Source organism: Passer montanus, unplaced genomic scaffold, assembly GCF_014805655.1.
Source record: "Passer montanus isolate IOZ18808 unplaced genomic scaffold, ASM1480565v1 scaffold7, whole genome shotgun sequence".
Classification (NCBI taxonomy): Eukaryota; Metazoa; Chordata; class Aves; order Passeriformes; family Passeridae; genus Passer; species Passer montanus.
In genome coordinates, this window is record NW_024372147.1 from 13,394,970 (window position 1) to 13,421,368 (window position 26,399).

Below are 26,399 nucleotides of genomic sequence, written 5' to 3' on the forward strand. Positions count from 1 at the left end.
TGTGAGGCACTGGCCACAAGATAAATGGTCCCACCATAATCTACCAGCTCCATCTCACTTATTTGGAAGGCAGTGAACTCTGGAAATATGCTTTTTCCTCCTGTTTTCAACGGTTTTGCTCCTTCAGATGTAAACAGTCCATTTCAAGGAGCAGAAGGAAAGTCATCACATGTTGGCTGACCCTGGGTAAAGTGGTCCTGATTTGACCAACACTTGAAGTTAAGTTCACATGAAGTCTGAAACACCTTCCACAACAAGAAAAGTCACCATTGAATTCAGTAGAATTTAGATCTCATGGGGGGCAATAGGAAATCCTTTAAATCAGCTGCTGTTATGCCATTTTTGGAGGTTTATATTTCTCACTTTTGAAGCTTTGCCAAGGTAACTTTCAAGGCTTCAGGGTACATTTCCCTTGAAACTGTATAGTTAAGATGCTCTTTATCCTGATTCAGCATGATTCCTGTGTAGAACACACTTTTTCAATACTTTTGTCCAGACAAGAGGGCTCTTCAAAGGGGAGGCTGAAGAAAAGACTGTATAAGAAAGCTGGAGATGAACATTCTACAAAGCATGTAGTGGTAGGAAAAAGGCCTTAAGCTGAAAGAGGGTAGTTGTGGATTAGATTATTGGGAAAAAATTTCTTACTTTGAGGGTGGTGAGGTACTGGAAGAAGTTGCCTAGAGAGGTTGCAGGTGTCCCATCCCTGGAAATATTCAAGGCAGAGTTGGATGGGGCCCTGACAAAGCTGATCTGGCAGAAGATGTCCCTGCCCGTGGTAGGGGGCGTTGGAACTAGATGATCTTTAATCTTTCTTTGGATCTGCCACCCCAAATCATTCCTTAATTTTATGAAATCAGGTTGCTAGCACTGGGATGTGCACAGAACTTGCCTGGTACACATTGCCAATGGCTGAGATGTAGATAGAGGCCCAGAATTCCACACAGGGAAAAGTAAAATGTTTCATACATTTTCTGTACATATAAAAGCTAAGCAGCTTTAGCAGCCTACATCTGAATCTTGCTATAAAATTAAACACTACTGCATCATCTAAATGTATGACCATTACACAGAGTTGGGGTTTTCTTTAACAGCCCTATCAACAAAGCCCCAATAATACACATTAAAAAAATCATGTTCAAGTGTAAAAAAATTTATGTTTTTACAGAATTTTACTCAATAAATTATATTAAATTTTTCTGAGTCTTCTTTTTCTAAGAAATAACACAGATAATAGAGTTTTACTTAATAGTTAAAGCAACAAAAATATCAAAGAACCTTTTATTTCTCCTTATAAAACTTATAAAGTTTCTGACATTTTCTCTCAGGTCAGAAATACAAATACCTGTTCTGCCGTTCATTCAGTGAGGCAAAATCAGAAACCAGTCTCATCCCTGGAATAATTCCTCAGCAAACAAGATGTGTATAATCCATTTTTATTATTAATACTTCAGTTAAGATTCAGGTACTATATTTTACTTCTCATAATGAGAACAGTTTTACAATGGATGTTTGGAGTTTATAGTACATATCACTGACAGCTGCAGAATGCCTGTCATGTGCATCAGAGCTGGATTAAATATAAGTACATTTCGGCAGTAACAGTGTAGAGAGATAAATTGCAACATATGTCTACTCTATATGCACAAACATGATTTTCCCTGTTATTTCAGTGCATGGACGTATTTTTTTATAATTTGCTTATCAACAAGGTATATTATTAGTGTTATATTGCATGTCAGGTAAAAAAAAATTTTTTAGTCATTGCGGACTACTGCAGAAAATGCTCATGTGTTTCCAAAGATTTTACAGTATAATTCCTAATATCCCCATATGATTTGGGATGAAGACCCAAATTATGCACTTCCTCCTCTCATGTCTTTTACACTGTAGGGAGAGAAATTTAAATTTCTGTAAGAGGAGTGACTTGGCTGATTCCTGGATCCATGATTTTCTTGTGTGCTAGCCATATCTTGAGAAGGGCAAACTGGAACAGAGGGGTCATCAGAATAAATCTCGCCACCTGTTGACTAGTTTATATTCAGGATTTGATACATTGGTGGGAAATATTTTTCCTGTTTCAAACAAAGATCAGTTCCTGATTGCTGCAGTCATCATGAGGACGTTCTAGCAGCTCATTAAAGCACCATCTTAACATTTTTTAAATGGAGCTGTTAAATTACAAACCTGCCACCATGCATGCACAATCCATCTTTCTGTCTGAGGGATACTGCTGGGTCCAGACTGAGCCCAGTTGTCTAACAGTGGAGCCTGTTATATTGGCTGAAACAGCAGCAGTGTGTTCGTGCACGAGGAGGAAAGCCCAGGGAGGAAAGCACACAGATAGCTTCTGGGGCTTTTGTGGGACAGGCTTTCTCCTCACTCTGTCAATTGCAGCTCATGTGGTGATCAACAGCATCCTCCAGCAGCAGCCTGCAGTCTGAAGAGGCATGCAGGCTGTGCTACCTCCCTTGTCCCATGCACATCCCTCTTGAGTGCAGAGGGCACCAGATGTAATCCATTGGTGAATGTGTGCAGTGCAGGTCCAGTGCTGAACATGGATCCGTGGAAAAAGCTGTGCTTCTGAGGTTTTTCAGATGGCCATTTTTTAACAACATGCACAAAATTGTAGGTGGAAAAGCAAAATCAGGGGGACAATCAAAATTTAATGGTCAGCCACCCCAAGGATAGGAGTGGTAAATTTTCTCAAGATGAAGGAATTCATTTTTCCATCCTTTGTTCCATGGCTTCCTATCATTAGAGCAGGTTTGGTCCCTCTTAGTCCCTAAGGCTCATGCTTGCATCTACTCCAACAAAATAATAGAGTGGGCTCTCAGATCCCATGTGTGAATATCTAATGGCTACTACCTAAGGAAGGCATGAAGGTGAAGCATGAGGCTGATGTTTGTGTCTGAGATTTCCTCCCCTAATTTGATGCTGGGTTTCATGTTGCACTGCTGTATTTCTCCACAATATATAGAGTAAATCTCTGTATTTTCTTCTTCACAAGTGGACATCCTTCTGTATCAGTAAGTTGCACAAAACCAGATTCTTGTTTTGAACTTTATGGGTCTGTGTTTAAGATACATGAAACTCCAGTATCATGAAACTATTTAGGACAAAAAAGAACAAAAACCAAACAGCCACTGAATAATCATAAGATTATTGTTCTCTCACAGTAGGGAAATCTGTTTAATCTCTCATAATGTACTAAACACCCTGGCCTGGTCCCTGTGGAGAAGCAGACTATGCACAGTCAGAAACAGCAGCAGGAAAGAATGCATATCAGGGAGCATATTCTTCACCTTACCCTAGACACACTGAAGAAACAGAAGGGGGAATCTCCTTCAAACTGGAACCAAACCACCCACAGCAAAACTTTAATCAGATAATGCCCAGTGTTAGACCCCAGATAATCTAATGTGTTTTGTTAGGATTCACTCAGAAGTAAGACATTTGGTAGAACTATCTCAAGGATATATCAAAGAGATAGTTAATTTAGTGTCTCATACAGAAAGATCTCAATTTTTAAAATATTAAGCTTAACTCCTGACAGTGGGCATAGTGCAGACCCCAAAAAGCCACTCAGATACCATCTGCACCTGTGGAGAGTGCAGCCTGTCCTTGCTATCACTCAGAGAGAAGAGAAGGAGAGACATCTGCACTCGACTTTGTGGTCACAGGCATAACATCAAAAGACAGTATGGTCTTTAATGTGGGAAGAAGAGTGTGTAATTCATTATGAAGTTTAGCCAACAAAAGGCTCTTTTCCCTGGCAGCAATCAATGCTGGTCCTCCCTCTCCTGTTTCTGTCACAAACTTTCTCTCGCTCTGTGTCTCTCTTGTTTTTGTTTTTTTTTTTTTTTAGAAACCCAATCAGTATTCAGACAGCAGAAGCAAAAAAACAAGGTAGGATTTTCCTCCTTTACTCTCCTACCCTGACAGAATGATTTTACCACATAATAGCCAATCTAAACAGTGCAGAGAAAAATCATACTTTGCATGCAAATGTGAAGACAGTGTTACCACAGGAATGGAGTCTGTTTAGGTATGGGGTGAGCAGAAGCTGGCTGCTGTCTTCTGAACAGACCCAAGAAGTGCAGCAAGACATTCACAGATTCAGGGAGAGCAGGAGGAGTATCTCTCCTGTTTTTTGCCACTTTACTGCCCAGAAGGAGACATTTTCAGATGCAGGAAGCCAACAGCCAACAGGAAGTTAGCAGCAGGAAGATTTGTCCTCTACCCAGAGAGTCAAGTGGTTCAGTCCAGCCTCATACCTTTCATATGAAAGCAGAATTATCTGCATACACTCCAGCTGGCATTGAGGCTCTGTTTACCATCACTCTTCAACTTCAAGAAATAGTAAGTGACTCCTTGCCTGTACAAAAAGCAGGGTTTCATGGGAAGACAGATTTGGCCTTCTGCCTGCTGCATTGCCTTGGCCCTTTGGAACGAGACTGCTGAAAACACTTGACAGCTTGTTTCCATGGATTTTATACCATGCCCTGAAGTCACACCATAATCATGTAGCTAGCACTGCTGGTGCCTACATGTCCCCATGCTACAGGCAAGAGCATCCAAGAACACAAATGTACTACTCTGCACCAATCACCACTTCCCAACAGAGTGTAGCTGACATGAGTGTTGGAGATATGCTCTCCAGACACCTCTCACATTCCTGTGAGAGCATCACAGCAAGCTATGAAAACAGCTCACTTGTCAACTGGCAGCCACCCATGCTGAATAACTGGGTGCAGCCCCATAAGAGACTTTTACATACGGTTTGGTTCTCTGCCTATATTTGAAATCCCCCATCTCGTTATCAGGAATTATTAATAACCCTTCACTGGGTCCTCATAGCTGGTGGTATGTACTAAGCACTTGTCCAGCTGTGTTTTTGAAACACAATGATAGAAATAGGATCTAATATTCTTCCCACCTTGGCTATGCATGGTTTGTGCACTCTTATTTAAGTGGCTTCAACACTTCATACCTTCTGTTTCTCTTGCTGTTGCATGTCAGTATTGTCTGTTTATTCTGCAGGGAACATACAAGCTTTATTTGCACAATTATGAGTACAACAGGGCCCCAAGATTTGGCTGAGCCTTTTGATGGTCAGTGTTCCTCCCATAGATGAGGCTTGAATTTTAGCATTACTCTGGACTCAGGCTGAAGGATTCACACACTCACTCAGGCTGGGATTCAAAAGCAGCAAATAGCAAGGTGATGGATAGCTACTTCTGGCTTTTGGCATGAAAGCAAAGGAATTAGCAGGCTGTAACTGCACAAGCTTACAAAGCCTGGAACAGACTGGCAGGCACTGACATTTGTGTCAGCTGAAAAAGAAAGCAACAACAAAAAACATGGAACACAGAACAGTAGTACTTCAGAAAGGAAATCTCAGCTATTTGCAGAATGCCATCAGCTGAAATTTCTAAAGACCAGAAGGGCCCATTTTAAAGTGCTCAGCATGCCCAGTCAGGGCCAGGTTTTCAGTTAAGCTCAGTTCCCATGGAGGCAGCTAAACAAGAGCCAGATTTTTAAAAGCACTCAGTATCCAGCTGTTTCCATTGCAAAAATTCTGTCCCAGTTTTTAAACAGAGCTTAGCACTGTCCAACAGGCTGTGTTATTTCAAAAGCTCACTCTAAGTGACTTCACACCTGGTGTCATTGTTTTATTGGCTACCTGTCAGAGGATCAGGCCACCTCCATTTCTGTCTTCTTCCACCTTTCCTCAGCCCTGATGTGGTCTGAATAATCTGAACTGTCAAATAACTGTTCTGGGTACTGTACAAAGAGGGAATATCAAGAAATGCGCCTCACAGACTACAACATGGTGAGCTTCACAGTTCCACCAATTTACCAGGCACTTTTGAGCTGCAAGAGCCAGCATTATGCGTCAACCTGCCAATCATGCTGACTCACGTCAAATTATGTCATCTTCCAAATGTCTGAGTTTGGAGGTCTCAACCTTTTTTCATATGCAGATCAAGTTGAGAGTTTCTTTCTCCTGAAGTCTGCAGAAAAGCAGAAAAGACAGCAGACTCCATGATTCAGGGAAGACTGTGTGGCAGGTGATGTAAAACATTATCTGGTTATCAACACTTGTAGAAATTGCAGTCTTCCTTCCATCAGCATGTCAGTGTGAAGCTTTCTAAGGGCAGGAGTAACTCTTTGCTAGGAGAAGCCAGCCTCAGAGGTCCTAAAAGACACACAGAGCTCTTTAAAAGACACACAGAGCTCTTACACTTTCTCTCTTTCTGAGAGCTTGTAGGAAGTGCTCAAAATACAGACAACATGGGAAAGGGTAACATCTTCTGCCCTAGTGCTCCTGTCTGCCATGGTTCCTGTATAAGCAGAGAGGTGTAATTCAGAACATGGTATGAATCACAGAAATTGTCAGAAAGTGGTCTGTGAGAAGAATGTGTTACCTTTTATTTCAGTTGTTTGTGTTGGGACTTTGTTTGTATTGGGTTTGGAGGTTTTTTGTTTGGTTATTTGGTTTGGGTGGGATTTTAGATTTTTACTGGGGGGATTGGGAAGGAGGGGGGGGGTGTTCTTCTTTTATGTGAAGATCCAGGCAACAGAGAGGGAAGGGCAGAAAATTGATTTGATTGTAGAAGCAGCCCACCACACAGACAGGTTCAGGCTGTGCACTCTAAGGTATGGGTAGCTGAAGACACTTTTGTCCTTTCAGAGAGAGCTTAAAATGCTCAAAACAAACTACTTCAAAGAAGAAAAGAGCTGAAGAGCAGGTGAATTTCAGTCATTTTAAAAAAAGATGCACAGTCATTTTAAAAAAAGATGCAGTTAATTTGAGAGGCATGTATCTACCCATTTGAAGCTTCTTCCTCTGTCATTCTTTCCTCTCATTTCCTTGATCCCCCTTGCTGTGTGACCATGTGACATGCAGCCATTTGGTGAGAATCGAGAGAGATATTGGCAGTTTGGGAGCTGTTGTTCCTGCTTATGTATGCAAAGAACATAATTGCTAAGTGCATCATCTGTTGTAATTTGCACATCCACACACAGAATAGATCAGGGCAGTCTTCCCATAAGGATGCAGTGCTTTTTTTCCCTCTCTGCTTTTCTGGGCAGTAAAATATTAGGTCTCCTGGATGTCATTGCAGCACTGTCAATGCAGCACATGTCAAGCTGAACCAATGCCCTAGAAGGTGATCCCTGCCCCAAATACCTTACACTCTTAATATAGCTGCAGAGAACCAGGATGTGAAGCAGTATTACTGTAACTCTCTTTCTTCACACACAAGTTTGAAAGTACTTGAGAAATAATTTAGGTAGGTCTGCAGCAGGTATGAGAAGCTAGCAATGCCAAACCCAGCATTTCAGAAACACTCTGCAGTCACAGACACACCAAGGAGTAGCTGTGTTGCTCCCAAAGGTTATCTAAGCAAGGGCCAACCATGGAGCAGGCAGTGAATACTGGCTTGGAAAGCAAAAATAGCAGCTGAAAAGAAAAAGTAGCATCTCCATAGTAATAAGAGGACAAAATCCTAGAAAAATATAAAGAAATCTGGAAAGAATATCAGAGTGATTTTCGGCCTCCACGTCAATTGTGTTGATGCTCATTGTCACAGCCATTTGACTTCTCATGATCTTCTGCAGCAGAAGCCAAGCCAGTATGCTCCTTAAAACCTTAAGATTCAGGTCAGACAAAGCCCTCACCTGAAAGTGCAAACTTCACAGGCATATTAGACACCTAAGAAACCAGCCTTATGCTTCCTGATGACAGGGACAGGGTCTTGTTGCTGTTCCATCTGACTCCCCTAAGTAAACATGCAGCTCATAGTGTGTCTTGAGTTTCTTTAATTTCTTCACCAAGCAGATTCCCCAGTTACTGTTTAGGACCTTCAGCAATAGAACCTCATTGTCCAAAGACTTTTTTCAGTCTTGGCAGACCCCACTGATGTTTATATCAGGATCCTTTACTCAGTGGATCCTGACCATGTTGTCTTGGGGAGCCTAGTCTCCTTCCCTGGTGCCTGGAGTGCTATGTCTCCTTTTACACAGAGATTCAGAAGAGAAAATTTCCCCTCAGGCAGTAGTCTTTAAAACAACAATTCACTTTGTGCGAACACATGGAGGTCCTACAGAGCCTCTGTCAGTGTTGGAATGTCAGTTCCTTCCCAACCTAGTTCTTCTGCTTAGTGGAGCAGAGAGCTGCACTATTGGATGCTGCTTTTGTGTAGCAGCACCAGAAATGGGGAAGGGCTACCAGTGAGCACCAGCCATTTTCCACCAGTGCTTTCAGGTTATGCTTTATGCGCATGCAAAGTGCTCTTTTCCTCCAGCTGCACCAGGGGGACATGGCCCCCAGGCAGAGCCACAGCCACTAGAGGGCATTTGAAGGACATCAGATGAGTGGAAAGCAGGTGTCTGGGCTGGGGGATGAGCCAGCCGTGCCTGTGTGTCCACTGTTCCAAGCTGCAGCATGCAGCAAGATGTCTGATCTCAGTGCCTTTCTCATTCTGTCTTTCTGCAGTTGCCCCTGGGTACTCTGAGTTAGTGGTTTGCAGAAAGCATGGCATAAGTTCTTTCCATGGATGGACTGCTGCAACTGGGCACCAGCTGAGGTGGACCAATGCTGCTAAAAGATCACTGAATTACTATACCTCCCTTCATTTCATCCTTCAAAATAGCTATGCATGTAGATAGCAAACTTAGCTTTGCTCATCAGTTTTAATCAGCTGCCTGCAGCCTCCTCATTTAGCTTTTTTTTGGCATTAAGTCAGCAGTCCATGATTTTCATACGTTTTGCCATCTACTCTCTCTTAATGGAGAGATCTGTTCTCAAAGGCCAAACTTTAACAAAAGCATACACCTAGACTTCATACCAAGATCTTTCAAGTCCATTTCAGTAGACTGAGTTGTTGAATATGGCCTTCTGTACTCCAGATGAAGGCCAGAACCTTCAAAACAGAATATTTGCAGTGACTTCATTGCCGCATCTGCCATTCAAAGGGCATGCTTGACACAGACCATATGAATCCTTTCAGCCAAGCTTAAACAGCTCCCCCAGTGTTCCTCTTTACTTCCTCTTTTTAAATTATTTTTTCAAGAGATCAACAGTATAGAAACAGCGTGCCCTTTCAGCATGCACTTGCATGGTGACTTTCTGCACAGATGAGTTCCCATGAGAAAAGTTTGCATTGAGGAGCTCCAGACTGGTATTTCTGCCAACTGCTCCAAGTGTGTTGGAGAAAAGGGATAGGGAGGACAAGGGTGAGCAGTGGGACAAAAAATATCAGAATGAATTTTCCTTGTTCTTATCTATTCTCAGGGTTTTTATAGTCCAAGAATGACCAAGTGCCGCCTCAGTTATCTCCCTGTCAAATTGCTTGGCAAAACTTCACATGTGCAGGAGTGGCCTTCTGAAAACAAGCAGGAGTCTTGCAGAGTTGAGAAGGAGAACCTAATGCTTTCCACAGACTTGAGAAAGGACACCAAGCCAGCTTTGAGTAAGACAGGTCAAAAATGACCTGCTCTACAAAAGTAAAAAGGGAAACAGTCTGTCTGTCCCACAGACATTCTTGGGTTGAGTCAGGTGGACTTGGGGAGGGGATTGGGAGCCCTTTGGATACAGGTCCAGTCTCAACCCCTATAACAGGCAGAGAAGCACAACACCATGACTCATCACTATGTGCTAGAATGCAGCTACTGTGGGGTGAGAGTGGGAGTGGTAGGCTGGATTTAGCTCAGGACACTACTGCTCAGGTGCAGTAGTCTGAGCACCTATCTGCCCTTGGAAGCAATCCAGATGTGAGGAAGCATTGGTGCTCTTGTGTTTCTCACTGGGGTTGCTACACCACCCCTCTGCTTCCAGGAGCTTGGACTGAGCACATCAAGCTTTATGGACAAGAGAGGCACTTTAAGTCATGCCTTAAATCTCAGCAATAACTCAGAAGACAGGGCGGGGATTATTTTTATGCCAGTGGTAGGGACAAGGGATGTTTCTTGGGGCACAGTAGCAGACCTGTGGGTAGAGCTCAAGAACCTTGATAATGTTATTCTGAGTCCAGCATTCGGCTTTTTTCATAGCGACTCAGGTTTTACAGGCATTGAGCTACCTGTCTCCATTAATGAATTAAGATCCGGCAAACCACAAACTGAGCTAATTGGTATGTTTTTCCCTTAAGAAGAGAATTAGAAAACACACTGGTACTCGGAATTGTGAATGATACATTCTGCCTGAAGGAAAACAAATTATCACTCCAGCAGGAAAACTCACATCCCCAGGGGTCTGAAAGCAACTTGTGTTGACTCTCTTGTTTTAGTCTGTGGGATTTAAGAGGAATGATTTGAGACGGGAGCAATGGGGAAAATTCTCTCCTTGTGTTCTCTTTCTCTTTCACATGACTATCACACAACAGGTGATGAACAGGCTTCCTCAAAGTCATTGTGGTAAATGCAGATTACATTTCATACACAGCAGACAGTTGCTGCAAATCTTGACTGGTACGTTCTTTAGTGATAAACTGTTTTCAGGGAGGCCATAGATGCCATTGTTGTTCAATAAGTAATAGATTATATATTTTTCCTCCCACAGCATGAGGTGCTGTTTGAAAGGAGAACTAAACTAAATAAAGTAAATAAATAAACTAAATAAAGTTCCCAAAGTGAACAGAAGGCACTACAGTTATGCAGTTAAAACTGCTGCTGGTTTCAGGATGGCTTTGTCATCTTAGGTTACCTTGGTGACACGCAGGTGGGAGAAGAGTAGTGTGATACCATAACCCTGCCTACCACAAGAATGTGGTATTTTCCTTGGACTGCTATGCAAATTCTTGAATCCACCTTTGAAACCCATCTGATCAGATCTTGCACAAATTTGGGCTATTTCAATGATACTCCAGAAGTTGTCTGAGGAGAGGTTGTCTGAGAAGACAGTTCACATATGTCCAGTGTAAGACACCAAGAGATTACATGAGCTTCACAGACCACATTTCAACAGTGACTTTACCAGTTGTCAAGGCTGCACAAGGACTGTATTTTAAAGTTGAAATTAGGTGTGGAACCTTAAAATACCACTTTTGTGGAATCTTGGCTTCTGGCATGTGAGTCTTAGCCTGGTGATGTGATATGGACAACACTGCCGTGTCCTGGTGAAGTCAGTGTGAACAGGTTATGTTTGCAACATCAGAGAGGAAAGGAACAAAGTAGAAAAAAACATACTTTCAGTATCAGGAAAAATTCCTGTATTTAAAAGGTGTATATGTTCTCTTATATTAATACAAGTGTGGGAAAATCTGGGATACAGAACTTTCAAACAAAAATAGTGTAAGATTAGGTTCTGCAGGAATTTATTTGGTATATCAAATTTTAGTCTTCTGCATAAATTGAATAAGTTATCATTATTGCAGTGGAGTTATGGCAAAGTAAATCTACTGGATGTATAGAAATTATAATTCTTAGGAATACATCAAGATTACATCCGGACAAATAAAGACTGCAGGTGAACTTTGGTCAGACAGTAAATACAAAATAAAAATACTGTACACAGGCTTCCGAATAAACACATAGAAGCTTGAGCAATTTCTTATGACAGCCAAAACATCTTGCAGACCTCTATTTGTAGGGAGCACTATTCTCCTTATGGTATAAGACAAGGTTCAGTTATGGGCATTTATCAAAGTATTTGTCAGTATTTGTGTATTTGTTCTAAAGCACTTACTAACACTAGTAGAGATGGCTGTATATGGGTACATCACAATGAAAAAAATTAAGCAAAAATTTACATTCCTTAATTTTGTTTTTTTCTTTTGGTGGTAATATCTGCTGTCATAAGATAATAATGAGTTCTACTATGTAGGCTTTGAGAATCAAAATGTAACATGTAGCCTTGAACATTGTCATCTTCCTGGTAGAAACACGGGGTAATATGTGGAGGTATTTATGTTTGCTGACGAAATATGTAGTTTCCTATGTGTGGATGTAGTAGCTACTTGTAGATTTTAAAACATGCTAAGCAGCTGTGACTATGTGGGGCTAATGCCACATCAAACCCCGTAGCCTTCTCCCCTCTCCTCATTCAGACTGCTTGGAGAAAGGGCTGTGCTCTACTTTCTGTGCAGCCAAGGGTCTCTCAGGGGACACATCTTGTTGAGTGAAGTGTGCCTCAAGAAGGGACACAAGCATGAAGTGTAGAGACTTTGATGGGCTTCCTCTTGTTACTTCCTCCTAATCCCATCTTTCAAACTAGTATTTGCAGTGGGTAATCAACTTTATGTGTCGATTTTTGTGCCTCTCAAAAAGATACTTAATTATACACAGTAATGTTTTTGGCTAAGCAATGGGACAAGATCTCAATTAAACTTCGGCCACCACGTATTTTCAATATTGTAATCACAAGAATCTTTCTGTGAAGGATAAATTGCAGACAAAGTAACTTACTGAGAACAGCACTGTTTTTCGATATCTCCCTCATATACTCAAATAATAGTTAATAACATTAATTGAGCAGATTCCAGGGCAGCTGGCCAAGGAAAGTATTTGTCTTATGCTGAACACCTTCTGTTGCACTCTGCAAACACAAGCTGCTAGAATGACCTCAGCACTTCTTTTGCTTTTATTCAAAGTCACCGAGATGTTTATGATTCAGTTTCCTCCCTATCTCAGCAGTAAATACCTACATGGCAAAAGCCTGTAAATCTGCCATTCAAGCAGCAAAAAACAACAACATGCCAACCCAATAAATGACTCCCTCACAGTGTTTTCATTATACAGAGAAGACTTCTTCTATGTTCTGTCCAAGAACACCATCCTGCAAAGTTTGCTTTATAGTAAACAAGGGAGGTCCAACCGAGATGGGCAGCAGATCAGAGGAAAGAGAATGTCATGTAGACTAAAGCAGGGTGAAAAAGAAAAGAAGGCGTAATTATTGTTCAGCATGTTCTTAAATTACCCAGTGATTCTGTTAAATTCACTTTCCTACATAGATTACATTTCTTTGGGAGTGGCCTTTTGTGGCTGTATTCATTAATACCTGGATATTAAGCAGTTCTGTGAATGGTTTGATATTCTTTCCTGCTTTCTGAGTAAGAAAATTAATTTTTTCCTGTATTTTTTGCTGCTTATCCACTAGAATGGGATAACCAACCAACAGGCAGTTGAAGCAAATTCTTTGTGGGCAAATCATGAATTTATATGCAGCTACAAAATGTATTTCAAAACCTTACAAACAAAACAATCTGTCAGAATGTAAACTAGTGCATTCATCATTTACAAACTGAAGACTTTTTCAAACTCACAAATGAGTAGTTTGCTCATTATAATTTGTTAAACTTCAAAGTATGTGATAAAGCAGTGAGGAAAACAATTCTGAAATGCGTCCTTCAATGCCCAATGCCCCATTTATACATCCGCTGATAAACAAATGAAGAAGAAAGATGGTATTAAAAATAATTTTGTTTCACTATTGCTACTTTTCTTTTGAGAGCTAGTATAGATGTGATCAGCATTTCTCTTTCCCTATAAAGGTAGATTTTCCACATTTCTTTATTGCTTAGGAATAAAATACCTGCAAAAAAACCCCAAAACAAACAAAACAAAACAAAACAAAAACAAAACAAAAAAAACCCACAAAACAAAAAACCCCCAATAAAACAAAACAAAACAAAAAAACAAACCAAGAAAACCAACCCAAGCAAAAAAAAAACCCCAAACACAACAGCCCCCCAAAAGCAGAACAAAAACCCTCCACAGTACCAAAATCAAACAGGCCCCCATGCAAAAAACCAACACACACACATTAAAATATGCTATCTGTAATAAGAAACAAACAAAAAAACCCCCAAACCAAATAAAAGAAAAGAAAAAAAAAACAAACACACCAAAGAAAGGCAAAGAAAAGGACCAGAAATCAAAAGCTACAATCAGATTGGCTCAAACATTTTATGTCCTGAAGGACTTGATTGTCTTCCATATCTCTGGACTCAGCCTCTTGCACAGGCATCCATGCATTTTCCTCCTTCAGAATAAAAGCCATTTTCAGTTATGGCAGGATGTTATATAAACAGTTTTTTTACCTAATTCAGGAAAAATAAGAGGAGGAAGAGGAGAAAAACAGGATGATTTCATCTGTTTGTTTGGTTTCCCTGTATAGGTGGATAGATTTTAAAATACTGAGACACTTGCATTAGTAGGTATGTTTTAGAGCTGATGCCAAGAAAGGAATAAAAGTGGTGAGACAGAGAAATGGAGAGAAGGTCAGAGCCACTCCTCTTCAGTGTAAGAATGTGGAAAGAGAACAAAGAGGGAGGATAAGCAGACAAGAGCTATGTGAGCCTTGGAACAAGACAAAATGGCAGAAGTCTTGAAAACAAGAAAAAACAGAATTCAACACTTTCTGCACATATAGAAAATAATGTTAAAATGTTAGTTTCAACACATAGAAAAAAATGTTAAAAGGAACAATCAGCTGAGGAAGCTGAAACAGGGATCTTGAGAGAAAGTTCAGCACTGGCAGTAAAAGAAGACAGGGAAGGAAATGGGAAAAGTCCTTAACCCAAGGAAAGTCAAAACACTGCAGGAAGACAGAAGGAGGAGGGCAGCTCTGTCTCTGTTCTTCTGCACAGCGAGAGCTTGGCACACATGTGTGTCTGAAGGAGGAGAAGGGCAGAGCAGTGCACAGTGTGACTGCACTGTGGCTCACTAAAAAGAGTAGTTACCACAAGAAAGAGAAAAAGAGTCACACCAGAGTGATTTAGCACCAGCTGTGCTTACTATGTTTTAAATTGTTTTTTTTCCTTGTGTTGTATAAACAAGCCTAATTTTGAACAGGATATTGTCCTTTCATTGCCTTCCCTGTAGCTGATGTTCTTGTCAGCATCTCCTGCCCTAAAATACAGACCACGTTGTAATGATGCTGCAGTGCACTACCTTTCAGGGACAGCAGGAAGAACAGCCCTTTGATAAGTGTGAGGCCTCTGGTGCAAGAGTAGGAATAAAAGCCTTCAGAAGGGGATGGCCTGGCTGCTCCTTATTAAGGTGTTTAGTATATTTTGTCAAGAAACACTGCAGAATCACAAAGTAACACATGGGCAAAGCACAAGGCCCAAGCAACAATAGGAAGCCAGTGGTGGCTGCTTTTTTCCAGCTTCAAACTACCTTGTTGATTGCAGTGTGGTAATAATAGTGTTTGCAGGCAGCTGTGCTCCTTCCTAATGCACTGTGTGGGAACAAGGGAAAATTAAGGAACACAGGGCTGGTGCCCAGCTTCTTCTCCAGCAGCACATGGCCCCAGAGAGAGGCAGTGCTGCCCAAGGCAGGAATAAGCACCATCTCCATTTTTTTTTATTGCAGCCTGGAAGATCAATTCTAGGAAAAACAAAAAATGGCAGATTTTAAAAAGTGTGCATCCCAGCTGTAGGAAAATATCCTAACAAAATCACAGTAACAGCTTGCTCCTGTCTGTTTTGTCTCTACCACTAATTTCACTACCCAGGACTTAGAAAACTATTTCTGCAGACCTGATTTAAGAGCTGTCTGTGGAAAGATTATCTAAGATGTCCATCTCAGATACCTGGAAAACCTTAAGACACCTTTATTGCAGATAACTGTAATTATCTAATACACCAGGAATATGATTCAATTACACATCTATTGCAGAAGCAGAGCCAAAAACCCCCACAACAAACTGTACAAGTCTTTGCATTTCTGTAACTGCAGAAAACTGGGCGGCCCACTAACCTTGCCAAGGTGTTAGCCATCAGGAACTTTATTCAGCATGCTATGTGTCTGTTCCCCACAGCCTTGCACTACAAAGGAGGTCAGGACAGGGATTCCTTTAGGCATGTGGTGGAGCTGTGTGCATCAAACGCAATACTGTGGCTTGAAGCAAGAGTAAAATGTGGTATCTTTAGAGCAGTGTTATTTCACAGAATCTGTGTGCATCAAACGCAATACTGAAAGTGTGGCTTGAAGCAAGAGTAAAATGTGGTATGTTTAGAGCAGTGTTATTTCACAGAAATACTGCCTTGTCTATGTACTCTGAATAGCCAGCTAACTCACCACCAAATAGGAGAAGGGGTGTTGAGCTAACACAGAGCAGGCATGGATTTGCCCTCTGAGGCTAGGCTGGCAAGCCAGACTGTGGGAGCACAGCACTGGAGGCAGAGGGGCAGCAGCACCTCAGTGAAGTGGGCAGCCTGAGTCATGCCAGGTGAGTTTTGTGGCGAGCCTGGTGCTCTTTATGGATGGAGCCTTAAGTCAGCAGCCAGGAGTGACTTCCTCACAAAATGTGTAAGCCTGTGTGTATGCATTCCCTGAGGACCTTGGAAAGAGGACATGACTCCTGGTGCCAGTGCTATTCATTCAGCTGTCTGTCCCAGACCGAGGCAGGCCAGAATTTTTCCAGAGAGTTATGATGATCCTTAACATCACCATATGTAAACGTGATTAAAATCCTGCTGTCCTATTAGCCCATTTTTACTTAGCCTTTCCTCAGGCAGATTCCCAAACACTAAGCAAAAAGGACTTCAGGATCTAACTCAGGGAATTTGTTTTCTCCCATCACAACAGGAGAGAATGTTCTGCTCTAAGAATCTGAAAAAGATTTGCAAAGTACATCCACAAAAGAAGTTTCCTCTGGAACCTTCATTTCCTGGCTGCAGTATGCCTGTCACATTTCCACTGATTCATTGTTCAGCTTCAGGAAAGAAAACAGCTCTCAGTCCCTCTGCTGAAGTTTGCTCCATTTGTAGCATAGCCTGTGATAAAATCCTAACTGCACTGTCTTGGATATTCACTGCATCTTTGTTAAACAAGGGGGAATACTTGATGCATAAGTTATCCTGTGCTTAATTTTGCATGTCATAATTTTAGAGCATTTAGAAATGCTGGACTTAGCCAGCATTTATCCTCACAGCTGTGGCAGTTTCAGTCTCAGTGACTTGCTTACTAAGGATACGACACTGAGTTTCCATTGTAAGCAATGCCCACAGTGACTGAGGGACAGCAGAAAACTTTAAGGCATAAACTCTCTCACCGAGGAGCTTTTTCACCTTTTGGCGAAGAACAGGCATGTACTTCAAGTTCTGCTCAAATCCTGACCATGATCACTGTGAACAGACTCCAGCCCTCCAGTCCATAAGCAAAGCCAAGGAGCATGACAGTCACCCAATCACTTGGCAGTCACACAGTTTGCTGTTTCCAAGTGTGTCTTTCCCTCTACCTGGTTTTGCAGGCTCCCAACACAGTAAAGAAGGAGAGAGAATGTTTTTCAAACCTGCTTGCTACAATGGGCTGTGCCTCCAACACCAACTAACACACTTCAGTATATTAAACTGGAGACAGCTGCAGCAGGCATAAAAAGCATCAAACCCTGGTGAGTTTTAGGTCAGCTGCAAGATTGCAGGCAGTCCTGTCCACTGCAAAAGTACAATCCTCCCCACAGGCCAGGATTGGAAGCATTCACCTCACCTTACCTGACTTTGACAAGTCAAAGTATCATGATTTCTCATATAAATTCCTGATGGAGACAGGCAGTTGACTTCAGTTTCTGAAACAAAATTATCCAGATAGATCCATACTTTAAAGAAAGTTTAAAAAAAACTATTAAAAAATCTTGCTCTGTTTTTCACAAACAGCAGAAACTCTCTCATTAGCTAAAGGATGTCACATTAAATAGAGAAGAGGTATTGTAAATAATCATTGCTTTTCTAGGTATACTAACAAAAGGCAGTAGCCTCATGGCTCCTCTAGCATCTGCGTTATATATGTTGTACTGTGAAACAATCCACTTATATTTTACACTTCATCTGTCAGCAGTGAAAGTGCTTTTAAGAAGGTAGTGAACCACTCATTCAAGATTTGATGACTGAAGATACCCCTGGACATGCTCAAGCCAAACAGAACCAAACAATCTCTTTAGGGAAGAGAACCAGCAAGCAGGCTCTGTGTAAAAACAAAATTCTCCTCACAAGAAAACATGATGACCCTCATCACAGATTTTCTATCTTAAATGGACAATGAGACTTGGTCAGAGCATGCGAGCTTAAAGAAAAATGGAGTGAGGCACCTGCTTCAGAGCTCTGCAGTTTGTTTCAAGTCACGAAACAATTCCCCTCTTACACTCATTTTCATCCTCTTTCAGATAAAGGCCACAACTCCAGCTTTAGTAGCAACTGAATTTTTTTTATGTTGAAGAATTCCAGGAAAAGGATCATGCTTGAAAATGACCATTTCGTTACTTGTGAACTGGAGCAGCCAAGGAATGCTTTGAGAAAGGACATCCCAAGGTTAAAAATAAGGAAATGGTTGAAATGGTTCTTCACCTGCTCTTGCACCTTACATCTCTCCCATGATTAAACTTGCAATATCTGCTCTCTGCCTCTCTGTGGCTGCTTCCATCTGTGCAATTGTGTTGGGGTCACTACTCTAAAATCTGCAGCTGTTCTCAAACTTTCCTTTGCATATTCATTTGTCACACCAGTAGTTTTCCACCTGAAGGGTCTGTTGGCAGCAGGAGAGTCTCTGTGAGAGTATTTGAACATCTGCCCTAAAACAGCCATTTCTGAATTTAGCTGGGGAAAATCAACAAAGTGGTAATTCTCTCCTCTATTAATCAGTGATGGGGGATTACAATGCCCCAGCACATTTCCCAAAACAGTGTTTTTCATCTAACATGGTAAGCATCTAAATTTAGCTCCTGGTCTGAGCAGTACTTGAGAAAAAAGCTCTGTCACAGAAGCCTACTCTGAAGACTGAAGTGCCCAAGTTCCCACAGCGCAGATATCCCTGTGCCTATTAATCTCTGCTTCAGCCTGCTCTTGGAGAGCCAGTCCAAGACCATACAAGTTAAAGAAATGTCAGCCAACAGTGAAGATGCCCTGAAGTCTGGATCCTAACAGTGACACTGCTCACCTTCCTTTGAAATGGAGTCCTATTAAAAGTGTTGAGAAATTTTATTAACAACAGCAGTCACAGAAAAGCCATGCTTCTTGCCATAAAGAGGAAAAAAAAAAAAAAAAAGGGGGGCCAAGAAAAGAAATAAATCTGTTGGTTTTGCCTGACAGGTATAGCCCATATCCTGGATAGGTCACCTGGGCAATGGACTGGTACATTATGTCTGCAGAACTGTTGAAAGACCTTGTGGTTATATAGAATCATAGAATCATCTAGGTTGGGAAAAAAAAACCCTCCTCTGGGACAGGACATTCATCTAATCCAGCCAATAATATTGTCTTCTTCAGTTTAATGAGAGCTAAGTTAATTGTAAATCCCATCACAAATTCCTTATATGCCTTATTACTAGCAGATTTTTACATTTTCTCTGCTATCAGTTATTATGTGATGTGTTGGTAGACTTCAGCAGAGTGCCCTCATATTAGACGCCTTGAATCCAAAGACTGTACCTCAGGGAAAGAAAGCCACAGCACCAAGTCCACATGCCAGTCGGGTTCCTCACTGTGCAACCTGCTGTTGGGAGCAGGGAGGAGGAGCAGGGCTGCACATGGGAGCTGACTCTGCCGTGCCTGCCTTGTGCTTTTCAGCAGCCACAGGTATACCCCACCACTGGTGGGGCCCTTGAGCCTGTTCTGGGGCTTTTCCATGGGCAGAGGCTACAGCACTGAACTCCAGCATTTTATTTACAAGCTTTCCATAAAATGTGACTGTGGAGGTGGAGAGTCAACCCGGGCTGGATGCCAGGTGCCCACCTAACAGTAGTGGGCACCTAGCACTGCCTTTGGCACCTGAGCATGGAAGGAGGACAAAATAAAATGGAAAACAACAACCTATAGGTCAAGGTAAGACAGTTTAGTAAGGTGAAAGTAAATGGTGCTTACTCAAACAAAGGAAAAAACACAACAATTTTATTCTGTACTTCCCATCAACAGTGGACCACTTCTCATGAAGCAGGGCTGCAGCACATGTCACAGTTGCTCTGGAAGGCAAACACTGTAAATAAACTGTGCTCTCCCTTCCTCCTCCTTTACTCAGCTTTTCTATCTGAGCTGACATCATATGGTATGGAATACCCCTTTGGTCAGTTTGGGTCAGCTGTCCTGGTTATGTCCTGTGCCAAGATTCTGCCCAGCCCCAGGCTGCTGGTGGGAGGTGGAATGATGGAGAGACAGCGCCGGTGCTGCGCAGAGCTGCTCGGCAGCAGCCAAAACACTGGTGTGTCACCAACCCCTTGTGGGTACCAAGGCAAAGCACAGCGCTGTGAGGGCACCTGTGGGAAAATGAACTCCATCTCTATAAAATTACAACAAACAATAATGCTTGCATTAAAGCCCTGCTGCGCCCTTGTCCATGTTGTGTGTACTTTCCCAGATGAGGAAGTGTTCATGAGGAAATGTCCCATTGTCTTCCCTTTGTGGGGATAAAATCAGTGGCTAAGGTGCATAGAAGTCTCTGGAACTCATAAAATAACAAAGAACAGTAAATATTTACCAAGAAAACTCAAGTGAAAATAAATGAAATTTCTTTCATCCTTCAGAAGCAGTTGGATTTTTAAGTCTGCTACACTTACAGCCACATAGTTTCTTTAGAACTATAAGGTGAAAACTCAGGTAGAGTTCAACTAAGAGAATATTAATTATTTGTCACATTAATTCAAATGTGTCACATTTGAATTAATGGCTGAAATGTCATTCTCAGAGAAGTGCTCAGTATGGAAATGTGGTTTCTGGGAATGCAAATAGCTCACACAGGTTTTTTGGCAACGATAAACAAATAGGTGTTTGCACAGGTGTAATTAAGCACAGAAGAGGCAAACCTCTGCACAGAACTGATTTACAGTCAAATTCATCAGCCTTGAAAATCCAGATTACATTGCATGTTTCTTTATTATGAAACTGGTGTTTCGGTTTCCTGAATTACCAGATCTTCCAAACGATGTAAATTAGGTGATAACTTTGGAAGGTGAAATTGGTTTAAATGTTGACAATGTCAGTGGAGGGGGCAGAGGGTCGGCAGGACAGTGTAATGCCTTATTGCAAGAACAGGAAGTCCATGTTCCCAAACACAAACATAAAGCGCTGCAAGCCATCGAATAATTTAATAGAAAGTAGTATCTACCTTCATGGCAGTGTGTCTTTTCCAATAGTGCACCAATAGATAAAGAATATTCTTTACTTCAAAGAATTTGCTCTTGCAATAGAGAAGTAAAAACAAAGCACTATTTCATTCATAGTTAAGGTGTTTGGGGATGTCATGTGGAATATGGGACTCATCATAGAAGTTTAAACAAACCTAACTCTGATATTGCTAATGCAAAACTTCAATCCCTAAAATCAGAGCCATAGTTCAAACAAAATTTCCTGCAACTATAAAGGCTTACTAAATCTCATAACAGAAACTGATTATTCCAGTTCTTTATTCCTTCCTCATATCAATCAGCCCAATCTGAATTCAAGAAATTTTGGGAAATTGAGAAAGTTATGAAAGAATTTAAATGTTATTTGAGAAATTTTCTGTCTTCCTTATGATTACTACATACTCAAAATTGTAACAACCAGCAGATGTCTCTGCAGCCACTGATCAGTGCTGCACACAAGAAGAAAAGAGGAAGATTTTAATGAGTGAGCCTTCACTTTAAGATTGACTTCCAGAAATGTCAAACCTACACAGCAAATTCCAGAAGAGCAGAGACTGACAGCATTATAGCAGTACTCCCTAGTAAGGAATCTGCATCTCACTTTGTTTTAAAAATAGCAGTGGGACCACCTTAGAAATGTCTGTTTACAGAGTGGTTTATCAAGAATAAAAAGTATCTAAATTTGGTATCTTTGCCTCAAAAAGGCCTTGTTCTCAAAAAGGGCAAGCTTGCCATCCTTGGAGCTAACCTGTACCTGTACTACTTGTACTCCCACAGGAGAACATGACTGCCACAAACATCCCTTGCTCGGCTCCAACTCAGGGCATGCAACTTTAGGCTTTCCTTTGTTAATGTATAAACAGAAACATGTGAAAAAAAAAATAGTATTTACCCTACCAAAACAAGACACCCTGCTGTACATAAAATTCCCTCTGTGGGGGGAGGATAAGCTGGAAAATGAGGCAGATGATAGTTATGAGTCACAGTATTTAATGTGCTATGGTAAGGAACTTGAATGTTATGACTGTGAGAGCAATAGAAGAAGCTATTTGATAACAAAGCACATATTTTCTACCACTGTGAATGATTTGTAAGCCCACTGAGTTGCTGACTTGCAGCCTAATGTCTCCTGGTAGAGTCATCTTTATTGAACCCTGCTGGTACTAAAGATTTCCCGGCAGGTAGATTTGTGTAGCATTGCTGTCTTGAACAGAGGCAGTCCCTCTTACCACAAAGTTACAGTTGCTTTTTGGCTTGAGATAATTGAGGAAAATCTCAGGGAGCACAGCAGAAAGATGGAAGTTCTTTTAAGCCTTTTTTTCTTCTTCTTACCAGGTGTAACTTTCCACTGACTTCAATGGACCCTGCTTGCAGACCATTGTAAAATGAGCACCTCTTACCTCCTCACAGGTGGCATGAAGAAAGTGCTGAAGATGTCAGAGAGGCTCTTTGGTGTGAATGCAATTGTTGCATGTCTGTCAGGCTGCATCAGTGCTGTGGGTGGTAGGGAGCACAGGCTGGGGCTGCATGCTGAGAAAGGAGCCCTTGCTCTGGCTGCTGTGTCCCTTGACCTGTTACACCATGGGCGAGGTACAGCCCTTGCTTTAGCAGCACTCTCTGGCAGTAACATCTACATACATACACACGCCACTTTATGGGAGATACTAATGTGTGAGGCACTTCCCTTGATTCAGTTCTCAGATTATAATATATGTGTAGGGCCACAGTTTATCTTCTCCAGATCTAATTATTGAAATTCAAGAACCCCATTTATTTCAAGTAATGAAATAGGAAAATTCTACTGGCATTATGGTTCTTGGCTGAAGACCTCTAACAAATGTGATGCTTCTCCTTTCCCTTCCAAGTAGGGTGGTGGGTCATTCAGTTTGCAGGAGAAAAAAGACCAGATGGTGGTAAATGTCTTTACTATATGATGTCTGTTTGTATGAAAGGTTTTTATTTTTTTTATTCTTTAATTTCTGTGAATTCCATTTTATTCCCCTCTGTTTTAAATAAATTGAATAGCAAGATTTGTATATACATTTAACCACTATTTAATGAAAAGCCTGCAGTTCATACCTGTGATCCATGACGTATGGTGCTGCCACAGGAAAAGTAGCTAGCGTTGTTACAGACCTTCATCTTAATTATGAAAATTTTTTATTTAAATATAGAGCTGAGCATACAAAATACAGCACTAGGCCATCTGTTAGTTTTCCATCTGGACTCATTTGCAAAATACTCTCTGTTTCCCTCCTAAACACTATTTATAATCTTCCTTGAAAAAAAGTATGACTAATCTATGGCACACCAGAGATAGCTATTTGAATGCCACTTTTAATAGAAGTGGCTATGTAGTTCAAAGTAGTAGCAAAATATATTTATTTTGTTTTGCATGCAGGTGTAAAAGCTCACATGACTTCTAGACACACAAAAATTTTTTTTCCTATCATACTGTTTTTAACTAGCAAAAAGTAAAATCTTCAAGATTTCTGATTCAATGGAAAAGTTACAAATGAGAATGAACAGTTAGCATTTTGAAGTGCCTGACCAGGACTTTTGCAGTGATTCTGAAGTGGCTTGCTGAGTCTGAAACATCCCCAGAGGCCTGATTTCTGAAGATGAGCACTCAGATTATACTTAGCATAAAGCATCATCTGAGCAGAATATTGCATTACTGTAATTGCTAGTTGTTTGGTCCAAACCCACGTCTCCTAGACCAGTAAAAGGGTGGGCAATGGGTCTGGCAAAGCAGCAGTTGCAGGGAGCTCACTGGAAGCCCCCTGGAAGGCACATGCATGGTGGCGCTGATTTCATGGTGCCTTCTAAAGCCGTCTGTGGGCCACCAGAGCCACCAACAATCACCTGCTAGGAGTTATCTCCTATTTTCTCTCTCCACTCAGCATCATAGAGCAGTGAAAACCTCATTCCCTGGAGGCTATTCCCTAGTCATTCTTTTACACCTCTGAGTCAGGCATCCTGAAGTACCTTCTCAGGTCCTCCTCCATCGCCTAACATGTCATCTTTGGCCAAACTCTACTTCACAGTTGCCAGAGTGGAAAGCAAAAAGGGGCTTATTTCAAGGGTTTTGAAGAGCAATTATTCAGTAATATCTTACTCTCCTCTTCCCCTTCTCTTTATTTTTCAGAGAACAGAAATATGTTTTTAGACACCCCTGCTTGTTTTAATTTTCCATAAAAAGGCAAAGGCTGATTTCTCCTGACTAACTTGCATGCAAAGTTCTGAAGAAGTTCTTTGCAGGGTAATGTTAAGTCATCTTTGGGATTTTGGGTTGGTTTGTTTCTTTGTTTTTGTTTTTGTTTTGTTTTTTTGTTTTGTTTTTGTTTTTGTTTTTGTTTTGTTTTGTTGGTTTTTTTGTTTTGGTGGGTTTTTTGGTTTTTTTTTTTTTTGGTTTTTTTTTTTGTGAGCAAGCAAGTTATGTTCTAGAAAACACATAAAAATAAAGAACTGGAATAAATTGCTTCTGCAGGCTGTCTGGTATCTCATTGCTCTTGCCTGTCTGTCTTTCTGCCATCACTATGACAGGAGTTTTAAGTTCTCTGCTACAAAGACTGTAATTTTTTTTCTTTCTCAGTTTTCAGTACTATGCATAAATGCATTTTGTAGGCAAAATGAAGCCTACAAGTGCAGTTACAATACAGCCCTCCCCTACACTCCAAACCTGAAAAAATGTGGTCCCTGACTACCGACTGTGAAATGGAAGACACTTGAAAAGTTGCAGCAGTCCATATGCAGAATCCTTACTTTAATACTGGCAAGACATGAAAACTCAGTGCAGCAAACCAGTTTTTATTTTATGTTAGTAAGAACAAAATGACACTCCAAAATACCAACTATCTTTTTAATGTCTTCCTGTCAAAGATGAAAAAACTGCCTCATCTCAGAGTGCTGTATACATTTACAATGAAATAGAAAATCAGAACAGATGCAGGAGGTACAAAAGATGCATAAGACTGAGTTTAAATGACTATAATGCAAACATTAGTAGCTATTTACTAACGATTTAATTAACTCCCCCCACCCAGTTTTAATTCTTTCAATAACATATGGCAACCATAGAGTGCCTTTTGCAAACATAGAGTGCCTTTTGCAAACATTCCCCCCTCACAAATATTTGCATACTTACGGCTAGATGTGCCTCAGGAACTGAAGACCATTCTGTGCCAGACAGTGGGCACATGTGGCCACACAGGTGGAGCCCAGGTGACAAACTTTGGGCTATGTGGTGTTCCCATTCAAAGTGCTTCAGAGCCCTTTATGTACAGTCAGGCTCTGGTCCTTGCTGGTGAAGGCCCTGCCCTTTGCTCAGTCACCCATTTTCACTTGTGTGACAGCCAGAGTTAGACCCACGGCTTGGTACTAGGACCATCTGAAGGCATGCTGTGCCTTGTTAGAACCAGCCTCCTGGAGAGACCCGTGCTGCTCTGTAGGACTCAGCTGGGAGTTGCAGATACAGTTAATACTTCTCCTGAAGTTTCCCCTCTTAGTTTCCAAGGAGAAAATAGAGAAAACATTAAATATGACTCTTTAGTAACTCACTGGTAGGGAAACTTACTCTTGAACTTTTCAAGGTCCCTGTTACTGAACCAGCATCAGCACTTACCCTTCCCTGCTAAATCAATGGAGCTACCAGAAGTCCAGTCACTATTTTCTGCTGCATGTGAGATGCAGATGGAAGAAAGCTACCTACCCACCCTAATAGTAACCTCAGGGGTTTTATGTATTATGTTTGCAGAAGAAAACCAAAATGCAGAGGAGCAAGGCAGGGCAAAGTCAAGACAAGGTGGGGAAAGGCAAGGCAAGGCAAGGCAAGGCAAGGAAAATAAATAATCCCAGCTATGGCAGAAACATCTGGTTTTGATCTGTTGCTCAGGAGGAAAATCTTCCACATAAGGAAGTCTTATGTCTAATTTAACACTCTAGATGTGAGCACTCTCAGCCTCTGGGTTAGTATGAGGTCAAAGGAAGAATGGCACAATTTACATTTCTCAGTAGACCAGGACTGGTTCAAGAAGTTACTCTGTTTGTATGAGTTCAAAGAAAGTGATTTTGAGCTCTAAGCTAAGGTTTAAGATGAAACTCTGTTTCACAGATATGTAATAAAATTTATGTACCATGAATGTGCAGATCAGTCTGTAATAGGCACAAGTTCCAGGGTTCAATGTGTCCTGTAGTCAGTAAGAGTAAACATTACACAGTCCTTATGGTTAAGTAGAAATGACCCAGTTTTCAGAAATGCTAGACACCCACTTTTTTTGTCAGCTGCCATGAGATTTGCAGATGCTCCAGACTTTTTTAAATCCCCTTACTCTCACTGATG

The 26,399-nt window shown here is 41.2% G+C and overlaps 1 long non-coding RNA gene across 4 annotated transcripts in view; it reads left to right on the forward strand.

The window, feature by feature from the left end:
• Positions 1 to 24,418, forward strand: part of LOC120511971 — a 74,554-nt gene extending 50,136 nt beyond the window's left edge. The window contains exons 6-7 of one of the 4 annotated variants that reach the window (XR_005629887.1): positions 3,866 to 3,906; positions 22,394 to 24,418. This is a non-coding gene — a long non-coding RNA (uncharacterized LOC120511971). Of the gene's footprint in view, positions 1 to 3,865; positions 3,907 to 17,781; positions 19,013 to 22,393 lie in introns of those variants that run through there. The other 3 variants (XR_005629888.1, XR_005629889.1, XR_005629886.1) reach the window with 3 other exon arrangements.
• Positions 24,419 to 26,399: the final 1,981 nt, after the last annotated feature.